Source organism: Peromyscus leucopus, chromosome 8b (assembly GCF_004664715.2).
Source record: "Peromyscus leucopus breed LL Stock chromosome 8b, UCI_PerLeu_2.1, whole genome shotgun sequence".
Taxonomy (NCBI): Eukaryota; Metazoa; Chordata; class Mammalia; order Rodentia; family Cricetidae; genus Peromyscus; species Peromyscus leucopus.
In genome coordinates, this window is record NC_051086.1 from 62,482,533 (window position 1) to 62,508,758 (window position 26,226).

A 26,226-nucleotide genomic window follows, 5' to 3' on the forward strand; every position below is an offset into this window, starting at 1 on the left:
CGCTTTCTCCTTCCTCTATGTGGGACCCTGGTTGTCAGGGTGGCTGCCAGCACCTCCACCCACTGAGCCACCTTGCCAGCCCCAATGCATCCTTTTAGAGGCTACTCTCTTCTGAGAGAGGAAGCACGTGGAAAGTGCCAAGGTGACCAGCTGTGCACGCAACTGCTCGCCCCTGACATCTGGAAGCCAGACTTCTCTAGAGCTGGCAAGCTGTTTCAAGTACAACCAGAAACGCATTCATGGTTTATCTCAAAGAAGCAGGAGCAGGGACAGCTGACGCCAACCCTTCGGTGACACAAATGCCTGGCACCACGAGGGAGAAACACAGAAAACCGTGAACCCTCCCGAGGCAGCCTCCAGTCTCAGACCCACTTTACGGATAAGGCAACTGAGTCACCGAGAGCTTAATAACTTGTTCAAGATCACACAGTCAGGGAGTGGCAGGCTGGGATTCAAACTCAGGCACCCAAACTCCAAAGCTCCAGCCTTTTTTACTGTGTCTGACCATGGCATTAATAAACGCCTGGGGCCTGTAACCCAATGAGTCACCTGCCGAGGCAGAGGCCACTGGCACCTTCCTGGAGGAAGAACCAATTGCTCCTGGACTAATGGAGATATGGGGGGGGGGGGGGCTGAGGCAGGCCTGCAGGCCACTATAAAGCCTGCATTCAGTTCACACTAACCTCTAAGGTAAGAAGCACCGAGACCAGAAGAGCAAGCAGGCACCCCTCCCTACCAGCTCCCACACCATCAAAGGGTCAATCCCACTGCACTGTGTTCTTAGCACATCCCTGCACACAGCCAGCAGGTACCCTTGGGAAGGCTCTATCCAAGCCGTCCCCAAGCTCTTGCCCCAATCGCCCTCCGGGCGAGAGTTCTTTAAGGACCTGAACTGAGCAGCTAGAATGAACATACCACTCTTTCCTTCTGACGTGTGAGACAGGTATCTGTCACTGACATCACAGGGCAATGTCCTTACCCCTACCCTGCATGCTGACTTCAGCAGGAGGCAAGCGAAGACTGCGCCCTGATGTGCGTGCCCTTTTTATAGACAGGAACACTGAGGCTCCCAGGAGCGTGAGTCAGGCTGACTTTGTTCTGAAGTGCTGAGAACTGGCTCAGTCAGTGTCCCGGGAAGCCCGGCACTCGACCGTCATACCTGAGCCTCTGTGGGAGGTGAGCAGAACCAACAGTTCTCGGCACACTGCCTGCCCAGCGACACCCCTCACAAGGGTGCTGCTCAGCAATGGGCAAGCTCGCTCAGGCCAAGGCAGAAGCCAGAGGCCCCCCTCAAGGCCTGTGGATGGGACACCTTACCTTCAGTGACCACAGAAAAGACACCCAGCCCTCTGCTCTTCTCCCTGCTCAGGGCCACCCTATTCGGTGGCCGCGCCTCAAGCTGGCTCTCTGTTCCTGCAGCCACACTAGGACCTCTCTGCCCCCCTGCTACACCCCACGACGGCAACACTCACAGTCTACACTCAAGAAACATTACCCAGGCATGCGGTGAGAGGCCCTGGGAAGGCAAAGATAAACCCTGACCTCAAAACACTCGCGTGCAGCAACTGATTTGGAGCGACTTACTGAGTGGAGTACGTGTGTCTGGCCGACAGCGGTGCAAACTCACACAGGAGCGGACCGGGCACAGCTGTTGGATCCCAGGGGAAATGCCATCGGTGGCTGAGTGAAGCATTCGTCTATAAAACGACCTGCCAGCATCCCTGAACTCCCCTTGGGAACCGGCACAGTGTCCTCAATACAGAGGCAGTTGGTCAATACTGTGGGCTGGCACTTTCGCCTTCAGCTGGTAGACAGCCAGCTTAGTCAACTCAAATCTCAACTCCATAGCTTGGTGCCATTCGGTGCACATCAGTCAGGATCAGGTAGGCTCTGCAGTGTAACAACCATCCCCCAGACATCAGTGGTTTAGACAAAAGTGTCCACTGTGAGCCCGCGTGAGGCTTTACTCAGACCTTCCCAGACGAGGCACATGGGGTCCACTGAGGGAAGGACTGTGGTAACTCCTCACAGGAGCTCTCAGAGGATTCCACCCTGAGGGCCATGTCACTTCCTGCTAACAGCTCATTGGCTAATGAAAGTCACATGTCTATACCTAAAGCGTGGATTCGGGGGAAACCATGATCCCACCATGAGCTTGCTCAGTGGAAAGAACCAGAAGTAGCTGAGGACGGAAGTGCAGCGACCCCGAGAGTACCTGGGCAGCTGTTCATTTACAGCACTAGGTGAAAGGTTGAGGACTTATTTGGAGGGCTTCTGCTTTGTTGAGATGGGGTATTATGGGTCCAGGTTGGCTTTGAATTTGTAATCCCAGTGAGGATGGTGCAATACTCCTGTCTCAGCATCCCAAATGTTAGAATTAAAGGTATGAGCCGAGACACCTAGCTTGACTGATCATTCCTTGTGACAGGAGTCTGTCTGGATTCTGCAGTGTATTAAATGGCATCCGTAGCTTGTAGCCAGCAGCCACCCTCCTCCAAACCATGACAACCGAAAACGAACCGGGAAGGGAGGGCATGTGAGACAACTTCTGCTTTAGATGGTGAGCACAACATCTTTCGAAGAAGACAGAAAATGATGATGTCATCTTTCTCCCGCCAGATTCTTACTCAGATTTGTCTTTACCGGCGACTCGAAGGTTCAGATCAGCTGACGTGGTCAGCTGCCTGGCACAGGGCTGGGACACTGTGGAGGACTCCACGACAGGATGGCCGCATGGCAATTCTGCTACTGCACTGTGTCCAGAGTGAGAAGAGGTGGGGAATGTCTGTTCTCGGGGAACCAGCTGGGCCAAGGTCATCCTTTGGTGGGTGGGAACCCAGGGCTAGAAGGCTAGCGGGGGAACTGCTGCCATGGGTTCCAATGATTAAAGTCGAATCAACATCTGGGTAGTGATTCTGCCTGCCAGAGAACGCAGGCCCAGGAATGTGCTAATGCTCCCATGTGGGCAAGCCTGGGAAGACAAACAAGTGTCTGCCCAGGGAAGGGCTTTCAGCTAGGCACTCAGTCGTGCACAATCCTAGAGACTGTAGGTGAGGCTGCATGTGACCAGAGAACGCCCTCCTCCCCGCGCATCCGCATCCATTCTCTCACCCTTCCCCCACAAGACACTCTGGGGAGCGTATGATAACATCTCTCTGGCTCTGCTCCAGAATCAGCAGACCTGGTTTCAAACTCCGTCTCTGCCACGTTCTAACCATGGGGCTTTGGCCAAGCACTCAACTTCAAAGCCATGCCCTGCACTCGTCCAGTCTGGGTCCTTCATTAAGACATCAGTCCAGCAGACCGGCGTGGAACCACAAACCTGATTCACACGAGTTTCATCAAACTGGCATCCCACATGGTCCACGCCCAGAGACTTTTTTTTTTTTTAAGTTGTTGGCATAATGGTGGCCCACCTGATCCTCAATTCCTCCACCCCAAATCAAAGGAATTCTTACAGTCACAGTTTTTATCAACTTGAAAACCCTAGACATACCAGGGAAGAGAGAACCGATGGGCTTACGGGCATGGCTGGGAGGCCTTTTCTTGATTGCTGATTGATATGGGAGGGCCCAGCTTACTATGAATGGTACCGTCCCTGGGCAGGCTGGCAGGCTGAGCAAGCTGGGGGAAGCAGGTCAGTAAACAGTGCTCCTCCACGGCCATGCTCCTGCTTGAGCGCCTGCCCTGGCTTCCCTGAATGATGGACTCCAGACTGTGAGCGGAAATAAACGCCTTACTCCCCAAACTGCTTTTCATCCTGGGGTCTGTCCCAACAGAAAGCCACAAAACAATGACAATATATACAAAGTGGTACTCAGTGCCTCCCTCCCACAGCAATCCCTGGATGAGGACGGCTCTCAGTGATGACAATGACAATGACAGCCTCCGTTGATGCCGGGCCTCCAAAGCAACCAAGAGAAGCCTAAAAAACTGCCTTGTGGGACTCCACAAGGATTATATGAACAATGCAGGAAGGGAGTTCAGCACAGTGGAAAGGGCTGGACAAACATCAGCAATTATTCTGACAGACCTACAGGGCTTGGCCTGAATCCATCCCGCAGCTTGTAGTAGACCCTCGGCACAATGTCTGGCATTGAGGAAGGGCTCGGAAAAAACATCAGCCATTACTCGCACGTAGCTTGCAAGCCCTCTGGAGGGAACCCCACCTCCTGGGTACCACCTGTGTCTGGTCTCTGCCTGGTGATTCTGTGCCTATAGAGAACTTGGGGTCCACATGTGTAAACAGTGGCGACCAGGCCTAGCAGCCAGAGCCAGGGGCCACAGTCTTCTCTGCTCTCCTTCCTAGAGGGCTTTCTAACTCCTGAGGGTGGAGGTCATCAGTTTAGCACCCCAACCACCCACATCTCTTCCAGAGGGCAGCCCTTCCCCTGCGTGCGTTCCCTAGATTTCTAGTTGTTATAACGCTGTTTAGAACCTTGAGATACTCTTTCCAAACAACAGATTTTAATGTAACCAAGCAAGCTCAAAATACAGAACAGCCAGGTGTGGCTGCACCCTCATCTGCCTCTGACAACTGAACAGCAGACTTGTGCTAGCACAGCTTACGATGCCCACTGCTGTGCCAGACACGACACCGCACAGTTACCTGGAACGTGATAGCTGCTGAGACCTACATCTTTTCACAGCATCCAACCCACACTGTCCCATCGGTACTTTACAGCTGCCACTTGGACGGCCTTGGGAATACCACTCGCATCGGGTCTAAGCTGAGCAGGCCACCCCTCACACTGATACCAAAGGGGAGATCTTGGGCTATGGACGTACCTTGGTGGTACAGCTAGCATGCACAAGCCGCCCCCTCCATGTGGGGGAGGGGTATGTAGGGATCACCTAGAAAGCAAGCATACAAGAGGCTAGCAGGGCATCATGAGGTAAGCCTGGCCTCTTGATAGGTACTAGATACACCAGGTGACCTTGATATGGACCAAGGATAGAGAACCATCGGAACAGCTGGAAAATCAGTCAGTCCGAGAAAGATCCACTGGGACTCTTTCTTTGGGAACACCCAGTTGTTTCCCCAAATAGAACCTTCAAGCTAGTCGTGGGTCAGGACAGTAGGTCAAGAGGGACAGACATGACTACAACTAATAATAAAAATAATAAGCACAGGTGAGCACACACCTACACACACAGACACAGACACAGACACACGCACGCACGCACGCACGCACGCACACACGCACGCACGCACACCCCATTCTCTCAGGAAAACCTGTAGCAGCCTGCCCATGCAAACTGGAGGCACACTGTTGCCCTGGCAGTCTTGTGTGTATGTGCACTAACTGCTCAGCTTTCCAGAAAGGTAGCTTTCCCCTCAGCCAGGCACTGAATACCCTCCTCACCAATCCTCTGGCCGCCTCACTGCAAGCTCGCTGTTAAGCAGACTTCCCCAACACTGGTAGCTCATCACTTTGGGCACAGACCACCAGAACTAGTATCTTTCTTTCCTTTTCCCTTAAATTTACTTATTTTTAAAAATATTGAGGGGAGGGGCCAAGGGACTACTTTGTGGAGCTGGATCTCTCCTTCTGCCATATGGGTCCCTGGGGACAGAACCCAGGTCATCGGGACTGGTAGTAAGTGCCTTGACCACAATGAACCATCTCGCTGGCCCAGATTTACTCACTTTTTAAATACACTTTACAGCTTTACCAAAGAAGGAACATAAGTACTCATGCCACACAGAGAAGACATCCATAAAATCAAGAATAACTGTGTAAGCGTGGTCACACATCTGTAATCTAGCACTTAAGAGGCTGACACAGAAAGATCATGAGTTCAAAGCCAGCCCGAGCTACAGATTGAAACCCTGTCTCAAAAACACAAAGAACCAGGGGTGTAGCTCAGTACTAGGACACTTGTCTAGCATGCCCAAGGCTCTGGGTTTGAACCCCAGCACAGTAAAAAGAAAAAAAGAGAAGGAGGGAAGGAAGGAAGATATAATAACCAAATTAAAATACTTTATTTATTTATTTATTTATTTATTGTTTTGGTTTTTTGAGACAGGGTTTCTGTGTCGCTTCGTGCCTTTCTGGAGCTCGCTTTGTAGACAAGGCTGGTCTCGAACTCACAAAGATCCACCTGGCTCTGCCTCCCAAGTGCTGGGATTAAAGGCGTGCGCCACCACCGCCCAGCTTAAAATACTTTAAATCTCTTGTGCCCAGTTTCCTACAGAAGGCTAGGATTTTGACGCCTATTTTCTCCAAGCCTCATTTGTGGTTTCTGAAAACGGATGTCACACTCAGACTTTATGTTAGAAGCCATTCAAGGAGGCTGGAGAGGTGGTTCAGTGGTTAAGGGCACTTGTTGCTCTTGTTGAGGACCTGGATCTGATTCCCAGCACCCACTTGGTGGCTCACAACTATTTGTAACTCCAGTTACAGAGCATCCAGCACCCTCTTCTGGTGATAGCTGGCATCAGGCGCGCATATGGTACACATACATGCATGCAACCAAAAGACACGCATGAAATTATTTTTAAAAAAATAATTTTAAAAGATAAAGAAAAAGCCATTCAAAGTCCACATACATAAGACCATAGGTTCAAGTTCCAGTGTTGTCCAAAAAGAGGAGGAGAGGAGTGAGGAGGAGGAGGGAGGGAGGGAGGAAGAGGAGAGGAGAGGAGAGGACAAGGGAAAGAGGAGAGGGGGAGGACAGGAGGAACATCAGGGCTGGAAGGAGTGGCTTCTTCACAACAGGACTTCAGGCAATCAAGGCCACATCCAAGCATCATCTAAAAGCACCTGGGGACCACCCTATAGGGTGTCCTTAGCTGAATCTGCCAGAAAGAACAGCAGCCCTGAGAAGTGGCAGACATTACGGGCAAATCCCACTGTTATCTCGTGTCTTCTCTGCAGAGGCCTTTCCCAGGGAGCCATGAGCACACTTCTCCTTGAACAATCCCATCCAATTCTAGCTTAATGAACTGGGCTTACTTCCAGGAGCACGGTGAGGGGTCACTTACAGGAGCGTGGCTGCCCCCAGGCAGCTGCGTCACTGACAAGTCTCAGCCATCGTGGATGGTTTTCCACAGTTAGACCGAGTTCACTAGTTCATCTCCTACCTCCTGTGTACTCTACACCTCCTGAGACTGCACAGATGAGACAGAATCACATACATCTGAGGAGGCAATACAGTGAGGGTGCAGGAGGCACAGGCTGGACCCTCAGGTCAGGGTCTAATGTCCCTCCCTCCCCACTTCCTCCTATGATGGGGTGTCAACAGACCTGAGCTTTTAGGGCCTCAGGAGTTTAGCAGCAGCTGTGGCTTCGATGTAAACCCCCACATCTGGGGGGAGTCTGGGGATCTCCACTGGAGGCTGACAGCCCCTGCAGAGGTGTGCAAGGTGGAGAGGGATCATTAATCACCCCACAGCGGGTGACTGAAAGACTCGAGGACCAAGCATCTGCTGGCTTTAAGGAGCGGCTTCACCACCGTGCCAACGGGGAGCGAGCGAGAAGAGCCCTTACAGCTCCGCGTGAAAAGTCCCAGAGCACTTAGGGGCAGCCCTGTGTACACAAGATAAAGACAAATGTAGAGCTTTCTAAACTTGCTGTGTGAGTGACGACGGAGCTGATTTTCCCAGCAGGGTTGGACAGCATTCTAGCTCTGGCCCGCTTGTCCAAGCTCTCTTTAGGGCAGTGGTTCTCAACCTTCCGAATGCTGCGACCCTTTAACACAGTTCTACATGCTGTAGGGACCCCAACTATACAGCTATTTTCGCTGCTACGTCATAACTCTAATTTTGCTACTGTTATGAGTCATGATGTAAGTCTCTGTGTTTTCCGATGGTCTTATGTGACCCCTGTAAATGGGTTGTTCAACTCTCCAGGGATTGTGACCCACAGGGTGAGAACCACTGCTTTAAAGGCTTAATGAATAGGGCCGTGGGTGCCAATGCATTCACTGGTACACTGTGCCCCTCCCCCCCCCCGTCTCCCTGTCCAAAACAGGGTTCACATCCACTCACCCTGAAGAGCACAAGGGGGGGAGGGGACAAGAGACAGGACACCACTAGGAAATCTGGCTGTGATTAGTTCAAAGACTGAAAATCAGGCAGCCCTCCCCTCCTCAAGGCAAACCTGAAACCCTGCACCCAGCTCCAGGCCTTACCCAGAGTAAGCCTAGTCCACAACGCAATCGTTAAAGGAAAGGCAGGGCATCCTGGGAGCTGGGCTGCAAAGGGTTCGGACGCAAATGGAGCTTGGCCACTGGCCTAAGAGGTCCCTATAACCAGAGCCTGGGACTAATGAGACTAAGGGCAGACAGAGTTCAGAAGGTTCTAGAAGCACTTACTACAAAAAAAAGAGGCTTGGGAAGAGTCACATGGCATGCAGAAAAGGAAGCACGTCTCACACTGTTCCCTCTGGGTCTGGGGCCATGCTAGGGCACAAGTTTTACTAGCCATAATGAGCAAATGCAATCCTGCCTTTAAAAAAACGATAGCTCAGTTTTTAAAGCCCGAAGCCAATCCTAGCGCCCAGGTGAAAAGCCAGGTGCACCGGCGGCAGTGGCGGCGGTGGTGGTGGTGATGGTGGCAGCGGCAGCGGCGGCGGCGTACACCTGTAAGCCCAGCCCTAGAAAGGTAGACAGGACGATCCTTGGGGCTTGCTGGCCAGCCGGTCCAGCCAAATCAGCAAGCCCCAGGTCCCAGCTAGAGACCTCTATCAACAGACCAAGGTGGCTGGCTCCTGAGGAACAACTTCCATGGTGGATGTGCACTCCTACTCACACAGCCCTAACCATCAACTCCCCCTTATCTCCCGGCTCTGAAGCAAATACCTGTATCTAGTCGGTGCCACACCGCTAGAATACCTAGCTGTGGGCTGACATGGACTCTGGTTCCACAAGGCCTGCATGACAGTGAAGAGATGGCCAGCCCCCTGAGGCCTCACCCTATGACTGAACTCAGTGATTAAAATACCCAGTTGGCAGTCATGTGCTACCAATGGGCACAGCTCACCAGACAACACTGTTTTCGGGATTTTTGAAGCTAAAAGGGACACTGGTAAGGATCACCAGGCCTCCCTCTGGTGGCCCACATGCACCTATGAAGGCTCCTGAGAGGACTGTGTCACAGAGAGACCAGGAATTAGGCCTAAGGCATCATGGGAGCAGATACCCTGATAGCCCTGGACTCCTGGGCCTGGTTGCCCACGGCTCTGATCCTCTACACTGTTCTCAAGTTTCAGAAATTCCCAGAGACATGCAGAGTGTCACACAGAGACATACATCCTGGCAAACGAGACATGGAGTGGGCAGGGGGACAAGGAAATGACAGAGCCCCCTGCATACGCCACTCCTCATCCTGCACGTCCACTCCGTGACAAAAACACAGGCTTCCAGCTTCCAGCGACACAGTTTCTAAAAGCCAGCCCAACTTCCCACACGACTTTCCCTGCTCAGCAGGTAAAAGCCTCCAGCTTTGTGCCCAAATCACGCCCACTCTGAACACCGGAGCCTCGCCCCATGCCTACCTGTCTGCCCCACCCACCCACCATCCCAGCTGCTCCACTTACCCAGCAGTGCCCACCAAGACACCTTTGCAGTCTCTCACCTGGACTGCCGGGCGGGCGTGGGATCACTTGGGGCACCTGCTTATGGGCTGGGCAGGGACACGGGCCGCCTACCAGGCACAGGGAGTCACCCAGCGGGCCACACTGAGTCAGAGGCCAGGGTCCAAAAATCAGTTTCCTGGAGGACCTGTGACCCCACCCAACGGCTCAGGCACGGCCATCTCGGCTCAGACGGGGCTGCCAACCCGACGCGGAAAACGGCTCCATCAAGATTTCTTGCACGAGTGCCAGAAACCTCTTCCTCTTGATATTACTTTTAAATGTAAATGAAAAAACCTGTTCGTTCATGTCTCTGGAATGCCGATAGCAGTTCCTCAGCTGTCTCCAGGAAAACATTAGCTTTGCTGGAGCCAGAAACAGCAGGGCTCAGCCCCCGGGTCCATTTAAGAGCCCTGGCCAGGCATGTGACTTTCCCGTAAGTTGTCCCTTTCACTTTTTATGACTAGGACAGGCTTCAAGCTTCCCAGTTACTGCCACCTGCTGTTCCTTCCCACGCCCAGAAAGCCACCAGCTTCAACTGCCATGCTCTCCACACCTCTGGGACCCCAGTGCATGCAATCCCCCGCCCCCCCACTGCAGGAAGAACTATATTGTCCTCGCACAAAACCTGGGGGGCAGCTTCGCCCTCAAGTTCCAGTCTTCATTTAAAGACCTTAGAAGGCCTCCCTCGTGGTTCCCAAAGCTCTCTGTGTTTGTGTGTTTGCGTTAGTATGTACTCACGTGAACGTGTGGAGGCCAGGTGGTCACCCTTGGGAGTCCTTGCTCAGGGGTGGGCCATCCACCATGTTTTTGGAGACAAGTCTCTCACTGGCCTGGAGCCTGCCAAAGCTACGTTTGCTGGCCAGTGAGCAGGAGGGATCCTCCTGCCTCTGCCTCTCCACGGTTGAGATTGTAACAGCCATCCCACCATACCCAGCTTTTTTGATACTGCTGTTCTTTCAAGACAGGGTTTCACTGTGTAGTCTTGGCTGTTCTGGAACTCGATCTGTAGACCAGGCTGGCCTCGAATTCACAGAGATCCCCCTGCCTCTGCCTCCCGAGTGCTGGGATTAAAAGCGTGCACCACTGCCCAGCTTTTTTTATGTGGGTACTGGGGATGGAACTCAGGTCTTCATGCCCACACATCGAGCAATTTCCAGTTGAACTAGCTCCCCCACATCACTCCTGTACTTCCCCCATCGCTGTCAGAGTTAGGGGGAGAAGAAGCCCTGTTCATAGATCGCCAGCACGTCCAGGCCCCTGCTCCAAACCACAGCAGCCATCAAAGTCCATGCGGGGGCTGGCAAGATGGCTCAGTGGGGAAAAGTACTTGCTGCCCAGACTTCAATCCGGGGAAGCCACATGGTGAAAGGAGAGAGCCAACTCTCACAAGTTATCCTGTGACCTCCATACCTATGCTGTGGCATACAGTTCACACACACACAAACACACACACACAGGTACATACACAAACACACACACAGGTACACACACACACACACACACACACACACACACACACACAGATCAATAAATAAAACAACACAGAGTGCATGTGGTTGACAACTGTTCCAAGGGGACGGGCACACCCAAAGGGCCTCAGGATCCCTATGGTTCCAGACACACACGAGAAGACAGAGTGAAAGGCCAGCCAATCACACGACCGTGGGTCTCTTAATTAAAGGGAATAAACTCAACAGCAGAACCTCGCTCGCTCGCTCGGCCGGCCGGGGCGGGGGCTGTTTTGCTTTCTAACTTCCCGGCAGCTCTGCTGGTGAACATCACCAGTGTGACTCCACTCTCTGGGCCCATTATTTCCTCCCCAAGCTCCCCTCCCTCCTCAGCATACCCCATAATTAAAGTTTAGGGTTGGGATTTTTTTATGATGTTGCTCTTTAAGTACGTGACAACAGGGGAGGAGAGGTTATTTAAATCCCACTTGCAAGGAAAAACCAGCATCGTTAAAAGGGCAAAGCAAGAGCACATTTCCCCGGGTTTTAGTTAAGGTCACTGCCGAGAAACCCAGACAGAAAGAGGGGATCGTGGAACCAGGTGGCGGCGGCCTGCAGAGCAACGTGCTGGGTTTTACCGTGACCACTCCATACCCACCTTCCCCATGACTCTCCGTCTGTGGGAGACGCACACTTCAAGGGGAGAATGTGAAAGACGACCACCAGAAAAGGATGGACGAGGAGGCCCAGAGCCTGACGAAACCGCTGTTGCATTTCAACAACGAAAGACACCCCCAGCCCCTGTCTTTGCTCCTCCTGTGGGGAGCCATGATCCTACTTCCTCCCAGTCTTTCTGGTCCTCCTCACCCTGCTGTAAGTCTGTACCCAACAAGGGAGGCCCTCTCATGATTCGGATGATGGACCTACCTCCTGAAATGAGGCCACCCATGGGAGATCACATGTCCATGATGTACAGGCCTCCAAGTGATGAGATCGTCCCACTTGTCCCATGATGATCTCTCCCAGCCTGGCATGACTCAGCCAGACAGATAAGCCAGAAGGGGAGCCTTATCAACTTCGCATTATTTGTCCTATTTCACCGGAAACCAAGGTCCTGCACCAGAGTGTCTGCAGGTGTCACAACGAAGACTCTACCCTCCTGTGCCCCCACGTCCTAGCAAAGAGAATAGTTTTATGGGGTGAAATGGGATTTAAAAGTACAGTTTGGCCAGGTGGTGGTGACACATGCCTTCAATCCCAGCACTTGGGAGGCAGAGACAGGTAGATCTCTGTGAGTTCGAGGCCAGCCTGGTCTACAGAGTGAGTTCTAGGACAGCCAGGGCTACATAGAAAAACTCTGTCTCGAAAAACCAAACCAGAAAAACAATAAAAATAAAAGCACAGTTTGGTGGCTGGAGAGAGAGTTCAGCAGTTAAAAGCATTGGCTATTTACACAGAAGACCCGACCAGAGTCCCAAAACCACATGCTGGTCCACAATCATCTGTAATTCCGGTTCCAGGGAATCTAATACCCACCACTGGTACCAGGCACCAGGCACGCACAAACACACATGCAGAAAAAACACATACACATAAAATAAATAAACTTCAAAATGTTAACTGCAGTTTTGGCTAGGTGTGGTAGCACTTGCCTTTAATCCCAACACTCTGTGAGTTCAAGGCCAGCCTCATCTATATAGTGAGTTCCAGGACAGCCAGAGCTGTATAGTGAGACCCTGGCTCAGAAACCAAACAAAATGCAGTTTTCATGTGTATTGTGAACTATGAACATAAAAGTGAAGGCAGCTCTTTTAGTATTTTTTTTAAGAGAGTAAGGGAGGGAGGGAGGGAGGGAGGGAGGGAGGGAGGGAGGGAGGGAGGGAGGGAGGGAAGGAAGGAAGGAAGGAAGGAAGGAAGGAAGGAAGGAAGGAAGGAAGGAAGTTGAATTATGTGATACTTATGGGCCTCAGGGCTCCACATGGCTCGGCAGGCAAGAATAGGCAGTGTGGAGCTGATCACCAGGGTAGCTGAGAAAATGTATTGGATTAAATAATTCAAGGGCATGATTTCCTGTGGGGGCCAAATATTCCCAGCCATAGCCCCAGGACTGGCTCCCCGCCCCCATCCCCTTAAAACCTGTCTTTAAAACGCATAAAAACAGCTCCAGTACTAGCTTGATACCCACCAGAACTGGGTGGCCTTAGACACAACTGGGCAGTTCACTAAGGCTCAACTTTGTCATTTTTAAAGTGCGACAGACAATAGTGCCTGTTAGTTCATCCATAGTGTTTCCTGAGTCTCAGAGATCAGGGTGTCGTACATGACGCCACACACAGTCGATTGTTCCGGGTTGCTAATTGCAATTGAAATGATGGGGGGATTAGGTGAGGTTGGCGAATTCCGCACCAATGCTTTCCACCAAGTGACATCTTTAAAGCAAGATCACTCCCATTTCCCTCCCTACATGAAATATACTCTCCAGCTAAGACAAAAGGCAGTTTCAAAAGCCAAGTCCTCAACGCCAACACTACTTAATAATGAGCACCTACCAGGAAGTAAACCGTATTTCCCAAATCCTTACTGTTAGCCCTTCCTTTTAGATGAGGCACCCCGGCTTGAATCTGTCCCACTACTGATTTATACCAAGCCGAAAGCTCTGTGCAGATTAAAGGAGCCAGGATTCACAGTCATGGCTGCCTGCCTGCCTGCCTGACGGTCTTGGATTCTGGGCCTTTTCTAACTCCTGGCTCTCTTGCGGCAACAGCATACGTGTCTATTACTCAAAATGTTCTACAACTGTGACAGGCCCCCCCAAAACCCCCTGATTTGGAAGGTGTCAAGAACTGAGGCCAGAGAAAGGGAAGTAGCTTGTCCGGGATGATACGGCAGGTCGGGACAAGGACGGTCCCAGGCCTATGACTCTGGAGAAACCCTTGCCATGAGATGCCCAACCTTCCCTAGGAGAATATGGTGCTGGCACACCGGGCAGATGTCAGCCGCAGAGCAGGGCAAAGGTGAGCTCAACAGGGATCCCGGGAGGGCAAGGTTGTCTGACGGTGCCGGGTGCTACCTGCAGCGTGTGGCTCACTCGGAACCACACACAGCCTCTAGAAGATCCGCGTTTAAGATGCCCTTCCTTCCTAGGCGCGAATCCGCGTTTAAGATGCCCTTCCTTCCTAGGCGCTTCGTGCGTTTCTATTTTGAAGCCGCCCACTCCTCGCTGCTGCTCACGCCCTCCCGGTCGCTTCCCTCCTCCCCATGTGCCATCGAACTGCGAACTGCTTGTCAGCACCGTCTGTCTGTGGGCAAAGGAGTCCCCTCAGGTGGCTGCCCCCGGTCAATAATTAAAGGGTGATCCCACAGCCCCGGTGGAGGCCTATTGAGAGGAGGGTGCCCTGCTAAATTAGACATGGGAGGGCGGTCCGCTAACAGCTTAGCAACTGCTTCCTCAACAGATGGCGAGCAGAGCGCGGCTCACAGAGCAGCCTGCCAGGGGCAAGGCAGGGCAGGGCAAGGGCACGGAGCCCCGGTTCAGCGGGCAGGACCAACATAACGACCCACCCGAGAGAGCCTGCTCTCTCTCCCTGCACACACTCGGCGAGGAGGGCTCTTCAGCAAAGGTCTGCACCATGCCGGCAAACCCACCACCCTCCTGGGACTAAAATGACACACAAACCTTTGATTCCCCTTTCTTTTTCAGTGGGAGGAAAACACCAACCAGAAAGTCAAATTTCCCAAAGCACCAGCCTTTTATGGACAGAGTGAGAAAGAAGGAAAAAACAAAAACACAGCTTCCATTCCATCTTCCCACCAAAGTGAAGTGCATGAGAGCGAGGTGTACATGTGTGTGTACAGAGACCCACACAGGAACACACATACACAGATGCTTTTCAAGACAGGACTGGGCCAGGCCCAGGGGCGCATGTCTGTATTTCCAACTACACTGAGATGCACAGTGACAGCTTGTCTCAAAATCTGGGAGGGAGGAGGGAGGGAGGGAGGGAGGAGGGAGGGAGGGAGGGAGGGAGGGAGGGAGGGAGGGAGGGAGGGAGGGAGAGAAGATACAGAAACCAGGAATTGTGACATGCACCTGTGATCCCGGTGCTGTGTGTGTGTGTGTGTGTGTGTGTGTGTGTGTGTGTGTGCAAGAGGATTATGGATGCCTGGAAAGCATGAACAACCTGATAGATTCTGTCTCAACAGTAGAATTCTTGTTTAGCACTTAAGAGGCTCTAGGTTCAACCCTCAGAACCACTAAAAAAACAACAAATAAATAAGAATAGCTGGGACCAGGTACAGTGGCTAATGCCTGTCATCCTTATATCTGGAGGTAGACACAAGAAGATAAAAAGTTCAAGAATATCCTTGGTTACACCAAAAATCTGAGCCAGCCTGAGCCAGGCCAGGCCACACACCATAATGCCAGCACTTGGGAAGCAGAGGCAGGAAGAGCACTATGAGTTTCCAGGCCAGCCTGGTCTACATGGAGAGTTCTAGACAGCCAGGGCTACATGGAGGGACCTTGTTTCAAAGAGAAACAAGCGGACAAGAGGCTGGCCCGTAGCTCGGCTGGTAGAGTGAGTGCTTGTGTGGCTCACGCAAAGTCCATGGTTCCGTCACAAACACTGCAAAACCCAGTCGTGGTGGTGTGTGGCTGTAATCTCAGCACCCAGGAGGTAGAGACACAAGATCAGAAGTTCAAGGTCATCCTCGACTACCCAGTTAGAGGCCAGCCTGAGCTACCTGAGATCATCTCAGAAGAAAAAGACCAAACTGAGAGTGTAGCTCAGTGTTAGGGTGCATGCTAGGCCGATCACAGAACTTCAAAACTGATCCAGCCTTTCCCTTACTACTGAACACATAGCAGTCTCTAACCTCTTCATGCACAGACTTCCAAGCTCCAAGGCTACAGTTTCTGGAGGTGTCGGGGTCCCGTGAGCCAGATTGCTAAATCCTAAAAATACACATCACTGTCAAGTCACAGTGCAAAGTCAGTACCACACATGAGAGCTACAGACAGCCCTCTGGACCACTGGGGAAAGGTGACAGGACCAACGGGACACCCCGCCCTTTGCTTGCTCACCTGCTGACACTCTCGTCCACCCTCACCAACCAGTGAGGCCTGCTTCTCTCCACCTGGGCTTCCCAGCTAAACACTCAACTGGGAGAGAAGGGGCTTTGTGGAGCCTGAATGAACTATGAACTTGATGGCTATTTTTATCTATGTCTTTACTTTTTAATTTTTGAGTTTTGTCATCACCTGTGTTTTGTAAAAAACGTGTGTGTGTGCGCGCGCACACACACACACACACACAGATCCTAGAGGACAACTTGTGGGAGTCAATCCTCTGCTTCCATCATGTAAGTCCCAGGGACTAAGCTTGGGTTGGCAGGCCTGGTGGCATCCTTAGGTACGATGCCAAGTGCCTTAACCAGATAAGCCATCTCACCAGCACTGACCTGAGGTTTTTAATGATGAAGTCAAAATATTTTTACGTTTCACAATCAAACTTTATTTTCTATCATATATAAGCGAGTTTGTTACAGTCTATTACAGAGACCACCACCAAAATCACTTAAAAGACATTAATGATTGCTAGCACTCAGGCAATATTACTGCAGGCCTGGTGTATTGCATTATCAAGAGCCAGCTGTCTTGCAGAGGGAGAGACGCGGTGACTTCTGTAGTCGCTCAGACTCTCTGCCCCCTCACCGGAGCTCAGCAGCTGTGGTCTCACAACGGGCACCTTCCATACACAGAGCAGAGGGGAAGGACGCTGGATGGGTGAATGGCAGAAACAGCCGGGCTACCGGGGAGTTTAGTCTACAGAGTAAACGCAGAAAGGGGGAGAAGAAAGAACAAGGAAGATGACCGAAGAGGAAACGGCACATGAAGCTGTACAGGGAACATGATGCTCCCCTCAAAAACACAGGTGCCATAATGGGCAGTGGTGGTGGTGCCCGCCTTTAACCCCAGCACTGGGAGGCAGAGTAGAGGCAGAGGCGAGCAGATCTCTGCCAGTTTGAGGCCAACCTGGTGTACAGAGAGAGTTCCAGGACAGCCAGGACTACACAGAGAGACCCTGTCTTGAAAAAACGAAAACAAACAAACAAAACAAAACAAAACACACACAGGCAGCCCCCCCCCCACTCATGCCCCTCTGCAGACAGGCAAGGAAAAGCAGAAGGGCAGGCCCAGACCCCAGGAACATTGCACAACACAAGAACAGGAACTCTCTTCTTGGGGTGCAGCCTGCAGCTGAGCTCCCATGGGCGCCCTTCTCCACACCCTCCCTCCATGTGAGCATGGCGACAGGTCCAGCTGGGGGGATCTCACAGACATCCCTGGTTCCACGGGTCGTGGGGCAGGTACACACTCTCAGACAGGATACACCAGTCTCCGCAGATGTGCAGGGAGTCACGGGACATCGTCACGTAGGCCAGAGCCACGAGGGCTCCCTTGCCGAGAGTGTCTACATGCTTTGGAGCTGCCTGTCAGATCTGGGACTGATGCAAGAGAGCCTCTTCCAGGGCGCTTTGATTAATGTCGGTTCCTGGAAGCTAGGAAAATTACTGCAGCGTTGATGGTAACAGCCAAAGGCTGCAAACACCCTGAACACCCATCAGGAGGAGACTGGCTTTAAAACCAAAAAGCTGAGTGGGTTTGTGCACACCTATGGGCCCTGCATTGGGAAGGCTGAAGCAGGAAGACTACATCAAGTACACTGTACCAAGCCAGCCAGGCTACACGGCAAGACCCAGTCTCAATATCCAATTGATATTAAAAATATCCTGATATTAAAAACGACACAGGCACAAAGGGGAAATGGTAGGCGGTTATTAAAAGGAACAAAATGATGGGCTTGGTGGTGCACGCCTTTTATCCCAGCACCTGGGAGGCAGAGACAGTCAGATCTTTGTGAGTTCAAGGTCCACCAGGTCTATACAGGGAGTTCCAGGCTAGCCAAGGCTATACAGTGAAATCCTGTCTCAAAAAAAAAAAAAAAAAAATCAAACCAAAAAGATGGGGGGAGTGGGATAGTTCAATAGATAGCTCAATAGGTAAAGGTGCTTGCCACAAATCCATCCCCAGGACCCACCTATTGAAAGGAGAGAATCAGTTCCCTTAAGTTACACACACACACACACACACACACACACACACACACACGCACGCACGCACGCACGCACGCACGCACGCACGCACCATGGCATGTGTGAACACATACTAAATAAATAAACAAATGTAATAAAATTAATTTACAAATGTGAAAGTGTGAATGCCTCTGGAAGGGAAGGTGGGCGGCGGTGGGGGGAGCACTCCAGGGGGAAATGTGTCTATGAAGGAGGTTTCCTCTTTTACTCCACAGCCTTCCATAGCTTCCCAGCATCTTGTACTACGTGCATAAATTGCCTATGTTAAATATATATACATAGAGAGAGAGAGAGAGCAAGACGACACACAGCGCTGGCGATTTCCCAAGGGCGTTTCACCATCACAGAGCAGGAAAGTACTCGACCATCAGTTTCCCCATTCACAGCGATCGCCACGGCACAGAGGGTCTGAGTGCCCTGGTGATGGAAGTGGGAGTGCATGCCTACCACCCCTGCCCTTGAGAGGGACAAGAACCGCTGCAAGTTCAGGTCCAGCCTGGTCTATCTAGTGAGCTTCAAGCCAGCTAGGGCTACCTATTGAGAGCCTGCTGTTGAAGAAGAAGGGGAGAGGCAGTGGGGGGATGGGGGGAGTGTTGGAGGGGGGATGGAGGGAGTGTTGGAGGCAGTGGGGGGATGGGGGGAGTGTTGGAGGGGGGATGGGGGGGGGGGAGTGTTGGAGGGGGATGGGGGAGTGTTGGAGGGGGATGGGGGGAGTGTTGGAGGGGGATGGGGGAGTGTTGGAGGGGGATGGGGAGTGTTGGAGGGGGATGGGGGGAGTGTTGGAGGGGGATGGGGGAGTGTTGGAGGGGGGATGGGGGGAGTGTTGGAGGGGGGTGGGGGGAGTGTTGGAGGGGGGTGGGGGGAGTGTTGGAGGGGGTGGGGGAGTGTTGGAGGGGGGATGGGGGGAGTGTTGGAGGGGGATGGGGGGAGTGTTGGAGGGGGATGGGGGGAGTGTTGGAGGGGGGTGGGGGAGTGTTGGAGGCAGGGGGGATGGGGGGAGTGTTGGAGGGGGATGGGGGGAGTGTTGGAGGGGGGATGGGGGGAGTGTTGGAGGGGGATGGGGAGTGTTGGAGGGGGGATGGGGGAGTGTTGGAGGGGGGATGGGGAGTGTTGGAGGGGGGATGGGGGAGTGTTGGAGGGGGATGGGGGAGTGTTGGAGGGGGATGGGGAGTGTTGGAGGGGGATGGGGGAGTGTTGGAGGGTGGGGGGGGGGGAGGGTGGGGGGATGGGGGGAGTTTTGGAGGGGGGTGGGGGAGTGTTGGAGGGGATGGGGGAGTGTTGGAGGGGGGATGGGGGAGTGTTGGGGAGGGGGGATGGGGGAGTGTTGGAGGGGGGATGGGGGGAGTGTTGGAGGGGGTGGGGGGAGTGTTGGAGGGGGGATGGAGGAGTGTTGGAGGGGGATGGGGGAGTGTTGGAGGGGATGGGGGTGTGGGGGGAGTGTTGGAGGGGGGGGTGGGGGGAGTGTTGGAGGGGGGATGGGGGAGTGTTGGAGGGGGATGGGGGAGTGTTGGAGGCAGTGGGGGGATGGAGGGAGTGTTGGAGGGGGGATGGGGAGTGTTAGAGGGGGATGGAGGAGTGTTGGAGGGGGATGGAGGAGTGTTGGAGGCAGTGGGGGATGGGGGAGTGTTAGAGGGGGGATGGAGGAGTGTTGGAGGCTGTGGGGGATGGGGAGTGTTAGAGGGGATGGAGGGAGTGTTGGAGGCTGTGGGGGATGGGGAGTGTTAGAGGGGGATGGAGGGAGTGTGGAGGCAGTGGGGGAGATGGGGGAGTGTTAGAGGGGGGATGGAGGGAGTGTTGGAGGCTGTGGGGGATGGGGGAGTGTTAGAGGGGGGGATGGAGGGAGTGTTGGAGGGGGTATGGGGGAGTGTTGGAGGGGGGATGGGGGAGTGTTGGAGGCAGTCGGGGGTTGGGGGAGTGTTGGAGGGGGATGAGGGAGTGTTGGAGGGGGGATGGGGGAGTGTTGGAGGCTGTGGGGGGATGGGGGAGTGTTGGAGGCTGTGGGGGATGGGGGAGTGTTGGAGGCAGTGGGGGATGGGGGAGTGTTGGAGGGGGGGAGGGGGAGACTATTGGAGGCTGTGGGGGGATGGAGGGAGTGTTGGAGCTGTGGGGGATGGGGGAGTGTTGGACGGGGGATGGGGGGAGTGTTGGAGGCTGTGGGGGGATGGGAGTGTTGGCACAGGCCTTTAATTTAATCCCAGGATTTGGGAGGCAGAGGCAAGGGACTCTCCAAGTTCCGGGCCTCCTAGGACTACATCCAGGACTACACAATGAGACCGTCTCAGACAAAGCACATTGCATGTGAGCAGCAGATTCAGAGAGACCACAGCTCTGGTTTGCAGGTCTGCTTTCTCTACTTCCTACTTTCTCTCTACCAAAGACTCAGGCTGCTGCTACCTGCTTGGCCTGACCTGGTCAACCCCTTCCCAGGCTGCAGTCACACATGGAGCAGGCAGAGAAGGGAAGGTCGTAAGTCCCTGAGGGGAGTCACCATTAGAGCACCCAGCTGAAAAGCCAGGGCTGCTGCCTCTAGGAGTAGGTACATGGACATGGGATGGAGCGGGGAGGAAGGAGTGTGTGGCCGCCTCCAGTCCTGACTCTGGGCAAGGCAGCCAGCCTGGCCATTCCAGTGTCCTCAGCAGGGAGCCTGCCCATAAACCACAGCCTGGCAAACTGGGGGGGACTGGAGTGCCCAACTAACCACTCCTCAGTCATAACCACAGCTGGGGAGGAAAAAAAAAAAAATCCCTGATGCCTTCATGCCAGCAACCAGGCAACGAAACAGCCTCAGATCCCAGACCCAAGTCTGTGGTGACAACCAGAGGGAAACCACCCTTGTTAAATACCACTCCTGTCAGCGTGTTTACATAGAAGAAAAACCTTGAGGAGCTGTGCAGAAGATCATAAAACCTCAGAGCCGGGGGGAGCTAAGAAAATATGATGGTTTTCCCCTGCACACCATTCCCGCTTCATTTATTGGTGGCCAGAACAAACTCAGTCCCAATCTTAATACTTAATACCTAGTTAGCAAATGCTAACAAACCTAAGTCCAAACAGTCTTCTCAACAAACTCTAGCCCACTGAGGGCCAGACATGGTAAGAGCTCCTGGGATAATTGGAATGACTGCTATTAGGAAAGCACGGACCATACAGATAACTACGCCAGGCGGGTACCACTAAGGACCTCTTACACAAGGACCTCCTTAGTCCTCCCAGGAGCCCAGGGAGAGTATCTTATATGCTCCCATTTTACAGAGGAAGAAACCAAAACCCTGGGGTAAAATAACTCCTCCTAGGTTTCAGAACTAGCAAATGGCTAACAGGCCAGTCTGGTCTCCACTTCACAAGATGCTACCCTGTCTGAAGGAGTTCCCCTCTGCTGAGTATTGTACTTCCTCTGTCAGAAGCAAGGCAGAGGAGCCTGTGACTTAGCACCTCCAGATGCCAAAGCCCAGCCATCTGAGCCCCAGAAGAGGGCTCCCCTGGGGTGCAAGCCAAGCAGCCAGAGGTAGGAACTGGAGGGTGGGGGGCACAGTGGTTCCCAGGAGCTCCAAACATCTGTCCATGTGGCAACCTGGGTGCCAAGCTCAGACCAGGGTCCCTGGGACTCCACATAAAATGATACCATGCCAGAGTCACAGCCTAGCAGAAGAGAATTCACAGGTAACATCTCTATACCCCAGAGCAGGCATCTTTCTGGGGTTAGGACTCCCTGAAGCAATGTCCTTCTGTGCACCTCTGTGTCCAAATGTCTGGCACCCACTAGACGTTCAATAAATGCTTGCTAAGGGTATTATCATCACCCTCTGAAAGGTTTGAAGGACAAAACTCTCCTTGGATGTAGCACACCGCAGCGTCCCCAATGCTGGGATGAACCAAGACCACTCTAACCTCCTTCACAGTCTGCTTCCCAGAGGATGTACCCCTCCCCAAAAGTCCAACTCATCACCACGAAGCAAAGTGGACTTCATCTACAGAAGAAACACACACAGTCAAAAGACTACGTCCAGCTTAGGGAGCTCTTGATGTTGGAGGTCCTGCCAGGAGGCCACAAGGGCTCTGTGACAAAAACAGACCTTTCATTAGGCCATCCTTTGAAGGCCTGTTTCTGTAGATTCTACGGACACTGGATGGTGATACAGCAGTTTGCGAGTATACTTTATGAGTGAGAGTACCTGCACTGGGAGCACAGGATGTGTCCTGGCTGGTTTTGTGTGTCCACTTGACACAAGCTAGAATCATCAGAAAGAAAGGAGCCTCAGTTGAGGAAAGGCCTCCATGAGATCCAGCTGGAAGGCATTTTCTCATTTAGTGATCATTGAGGGAAGAGTCCAGTCCATGGTGGGTGGTGCCATCTCTGGGCTGTTGGTCCTGGGTTCCACAAGAAAGCAGGCTGAGCAAGCCATGGGAAGCAAGCCAGTAAGTAGCACCCCTCCATGGCCTCTGCATCAGCTCCTGCTACCAGATTCCTGTCCTGTTTGAGTTCCTGTCCTGACTTCCTTCAGTGATGAACAGTAATGCTGAAGTGTGAGCCTAATAAACCCTTTCCTCCCCAACTTGCTTTTTGGTCATGGTGTTTCATCACAGCACTAGAAACCCTGCCTAAGACAGGATGGAAATGTCTTTATGAAGGAGAAGATCTCGTCTACATCATCAACACAGCAAAGAAAGGCCAGCAACAGTTGCTCACACTGGCAAGGCAGGGACCACACAGGAACAGACACGGCAAGTCTCAAAATGGAGCTATCCCAGGCGCCAGGCCTAGCACCCTCCCTGCTGGGGCAGATAGGACAGGAAAGAGAAAGGAAACAGATGAGAGGCTGCCCAGAGAGGCAGGAAGAGCTCTAGGCACGGTGAGGAAAGGCAGCTTCAAGCCTGAAAAAGCAAAAAGCAGCCCTCCGTGCTGTGGACCAAGAATCCAGCGGTGGCACCAGGAGGCCTAAACAAAAGCTCGAGAAGCAGGCCCGGTGACACGTTGGAGAAGTGTGTCTCCGGAGGGCACCAGGAGCCCCCACCAAAGGCTGCCCACCTACCCACCGACAGTCACCTCCTTTAGTGCCAGGACAGGGAATGGAAGGGTGAAGAGGCCAGGGCCTGGAAAGCCCCGCGCACAAGACTGGCGGACGCCTGACCCTCAGCTGACACATGAGTTGGTCTCCAGGCACAAGGAAGCCCACAGGTTGAGTCCCACAGACTCTTTGGGGGGCAGGGCTTTTATGGCTAGGTCGTCTTTCCCCACAGCCAAAAGGCCACTTTCTGAGAACACCCCCAGTAAGGAGGCAAAGAAGGCGGACGTGGCAGCAGGCACAGTGGAAGGCTGGAATATGCTGGGACCCCACCCACATCTGCAGCTCTCAAGAATCTACACCACGTGCTCTGAATGGGCTGAGAAGTCATGGACACCCCAGACTATAATCTTCCTTCTTACGGACGTCAGCAACAAAGGCTGGGGAGACGGCTGAGTGGGAAGAGCGCTTGGGGCCCAACCATGGGGACCTGAGTTCAGACCCCCAGCACCCATGGAATAGGCAGGGCTTTTCACGGTGGAGAGAAGAGTTTTGAGAGGCACAGACAGGAGAATCGCTGGAGAAGGCTGGCACACTCTAGTGAAAACAGCTCCAGGCTTAGTCTGAGGCCCTGTCTTAAGGGCCTAAGGTGGAAGAGTGAGAAAATAGGATGCCTGTGTCTTCCTCCGGTCTCTGAACACATGTGCGCACACACACACACACACACACACACACACACACACACACACACACAAAAGCATGCACAGGTTAAAAAAAAAATGGCAGAAATGCCATCACTTTCCCCCTCCAGAACCAACTCAAACCCGGGTCTGAGGTAAGCTTCCCAAATAGCAGACTCAGAAAGAGGGGTTTGCCTGCAGCGTGAGGTTCAGGAAAGAAGCCTGGACATGGGAGGCTGAGATGAGGGTCCAACATAGGTCACAGATAATCCTGTGGGGACCTCTGGAGCCAACGAAGGCCATCTGAACTGGTCTCTGATGGGGAGGAAAGGCTAGGATTTGTACCCTAGTTTCCAGATGGGGTGGGGGTCCCTTGGAGAGGACATTCCCTTTGGCTACAGGCAATTCCAGGACTGACCCGGTCAGAAGCCATCAGCAGCCAGTGCTTCCCAAAGCAGGGGACAGGAAGTAGGCTCCTGAGGGGTCTGCAGCACATCCGCCTCTGCAAAGAGTTCCCCAGGCAGCTCTCAGCTGCAGCAGAGCGCCAGTCCAAGGATCTCTCACAGAGATACCGCACCTGAAGTCACGGAGGAAGAACACTGTCACTCACAGTGGATCTGACAGGGTCTAATGTTCTCAGTCCTGGGTTTAGATTATTTTTAAGAACACATAATTTCACTTCAAAAAAAAAAAAAAAAAAAAAAAAACCTGTCGACAAGCTGCTCTGTGAATTTTCCATTTTCTCCCTCATCGTGCTCAAGCTCCTACTTCACACACCTGAAAAAAAAAAAATCTATTTTTTGATCTGTAGACTCAAGCCATGTCACGTGAGCAGATATTCACACCGAACCAGGGGCCAGGTCTTGGCAACAAAATGGTTAAAACTTAACAGTGGGGATAAAATTAAACCTGAGAAATGTTTGCCACATTAAACTCTATGAAAATCCATCTAAAATATTTTTACATAAATATGGCGTGATTTTTCCCTGACAGGAGAAATGCAGGTTTAATGAAGAAAAGCTGAAGGAGAGAGAAAAATTACCAAGTGTGACGGTACAGGTCTATGACACCAGTGACTCGGGTGTCTGAGGCAGGAGGATTGCAAGTTCAAGGACTGCCTGGGCAACTTAGTAATAACCTGTCTCAAAATTTAAAAAAATAGTTCAAGTAGGCGGGGAAAACAGCAGGTTCAAGGCCCCTGGGCCGAACTCTAGGACAAAAAACAAAGAACCGTGCCAAGAAGAAAACAAGCCAGCCGGAAGCACTCTTCAGCTTCTCCATGCATCCTGTTCTCTCTGCATTTGTCTTTCTGTCTTTGGAGACAGTTTCATGTACCCTGGGCTAACCTTGAACTCCAGATCATCCTGTGTTCATTTCCAAAGTGCTGGGAGGGGTGTACCTCCATGCTGGGACCATTTCTTTCTCCCCCTCCCCCCACCTCCAAGAGACAGGGTTTCTCTGTGTAGCCCTGTCTGGCCTCGAACTCACAGAGATCCACCTGCCTCTGCCTCCCTAGTGCTGGGATTAAAGGTGTGCGCCACCACCGCCCTGCTTATTTCCTTTTTAATAATTAATTGGACTCCTGATTTTTGGTCTATTAGTGGTATACTAGGATCACTTTCTAAGTCTGTACAGTAAGTGCAGTGTTTTTAAAGGCTGCCATCAACTGTGCTCAGTTTTGCTGGCATGACAGCCCCGGGTTTTGTTTAGATTTTAGATATCAAGGTTGTTTGCAGCTCCCCATCAGTGTAAAGCACGCTGTGTTGAACACCCTCAGGGTCACATTCTCTGTGAGTCCTGGCTGGTCCTTAACACAAACTCCTGGTGCTTCCACTCAAGTGACTCCTGAGCTTGCCTCAGGCTGGACACGGTGGCAAATGTTCACAAACCCCACAGGGACGAGGCTCATATACAGTGTTCAAGGCCTGCTTGATCTCCACAGCAAGGCTCTGTCTCAAAAACAAAACTCAAAAACAAAAACCTGAAGAATGAGATCCTCAAACCTAAGGCAGTTAGCAGCAGAGGGGGGAAGCACCCGGGAGTCCACCTCAGCAACTCCACAGGATCGCGCCTTCTGCATGCATTTACACTAGAGGACTGGGGAGGGCATATGTGCCCGGGCAGGTGTGTGGAGGTCGGAGGACAATCCCCTGGAGTTGGCGCTCTCCACCATGTGGATTCAAGGGATTGAACTTAGGTCAGCAGGCTTGGCAGCAACCGCCTTGACCCACTGAGCCATCTCACCTGAGCCTTCATTGTGTCTTAAAGAGCTTCCCTGTCCCGTCCCCCCCCCCTCTCTCTCTCACACACACACACACACACACACACACACACACACACACACACACACACACACCAT

General features: G+C 52.7%; 1 protein-coding gene across 6 annotated transcripts in view; it reads right to left on the minus strand.

The window, feature by feature from the left end:
• Positions 1-26,226, minus strand: part of Ksr1 (kinase suppressor of ras 1) — a 136,950-nt gene that overhangs the window by 90,636 nt on the left and 20,088 nt on the right. Inside the window, exon 1 of one of the 6 annotated variants that reach the window (XM_037201307.1) lies at positions 9,543-9,711. The exons of the other annotated variants lie outside the window; for them this stretch is intronic. The gene's annotated coding sequence lies outside the window, so the exon portion shown is untranslated. Of the gene's footprint in view, positions 1-9,542; positions 9,712-26,226 lie in introns of those variants that run through there. 6 annotated transcript variants of the gene reach the window in all.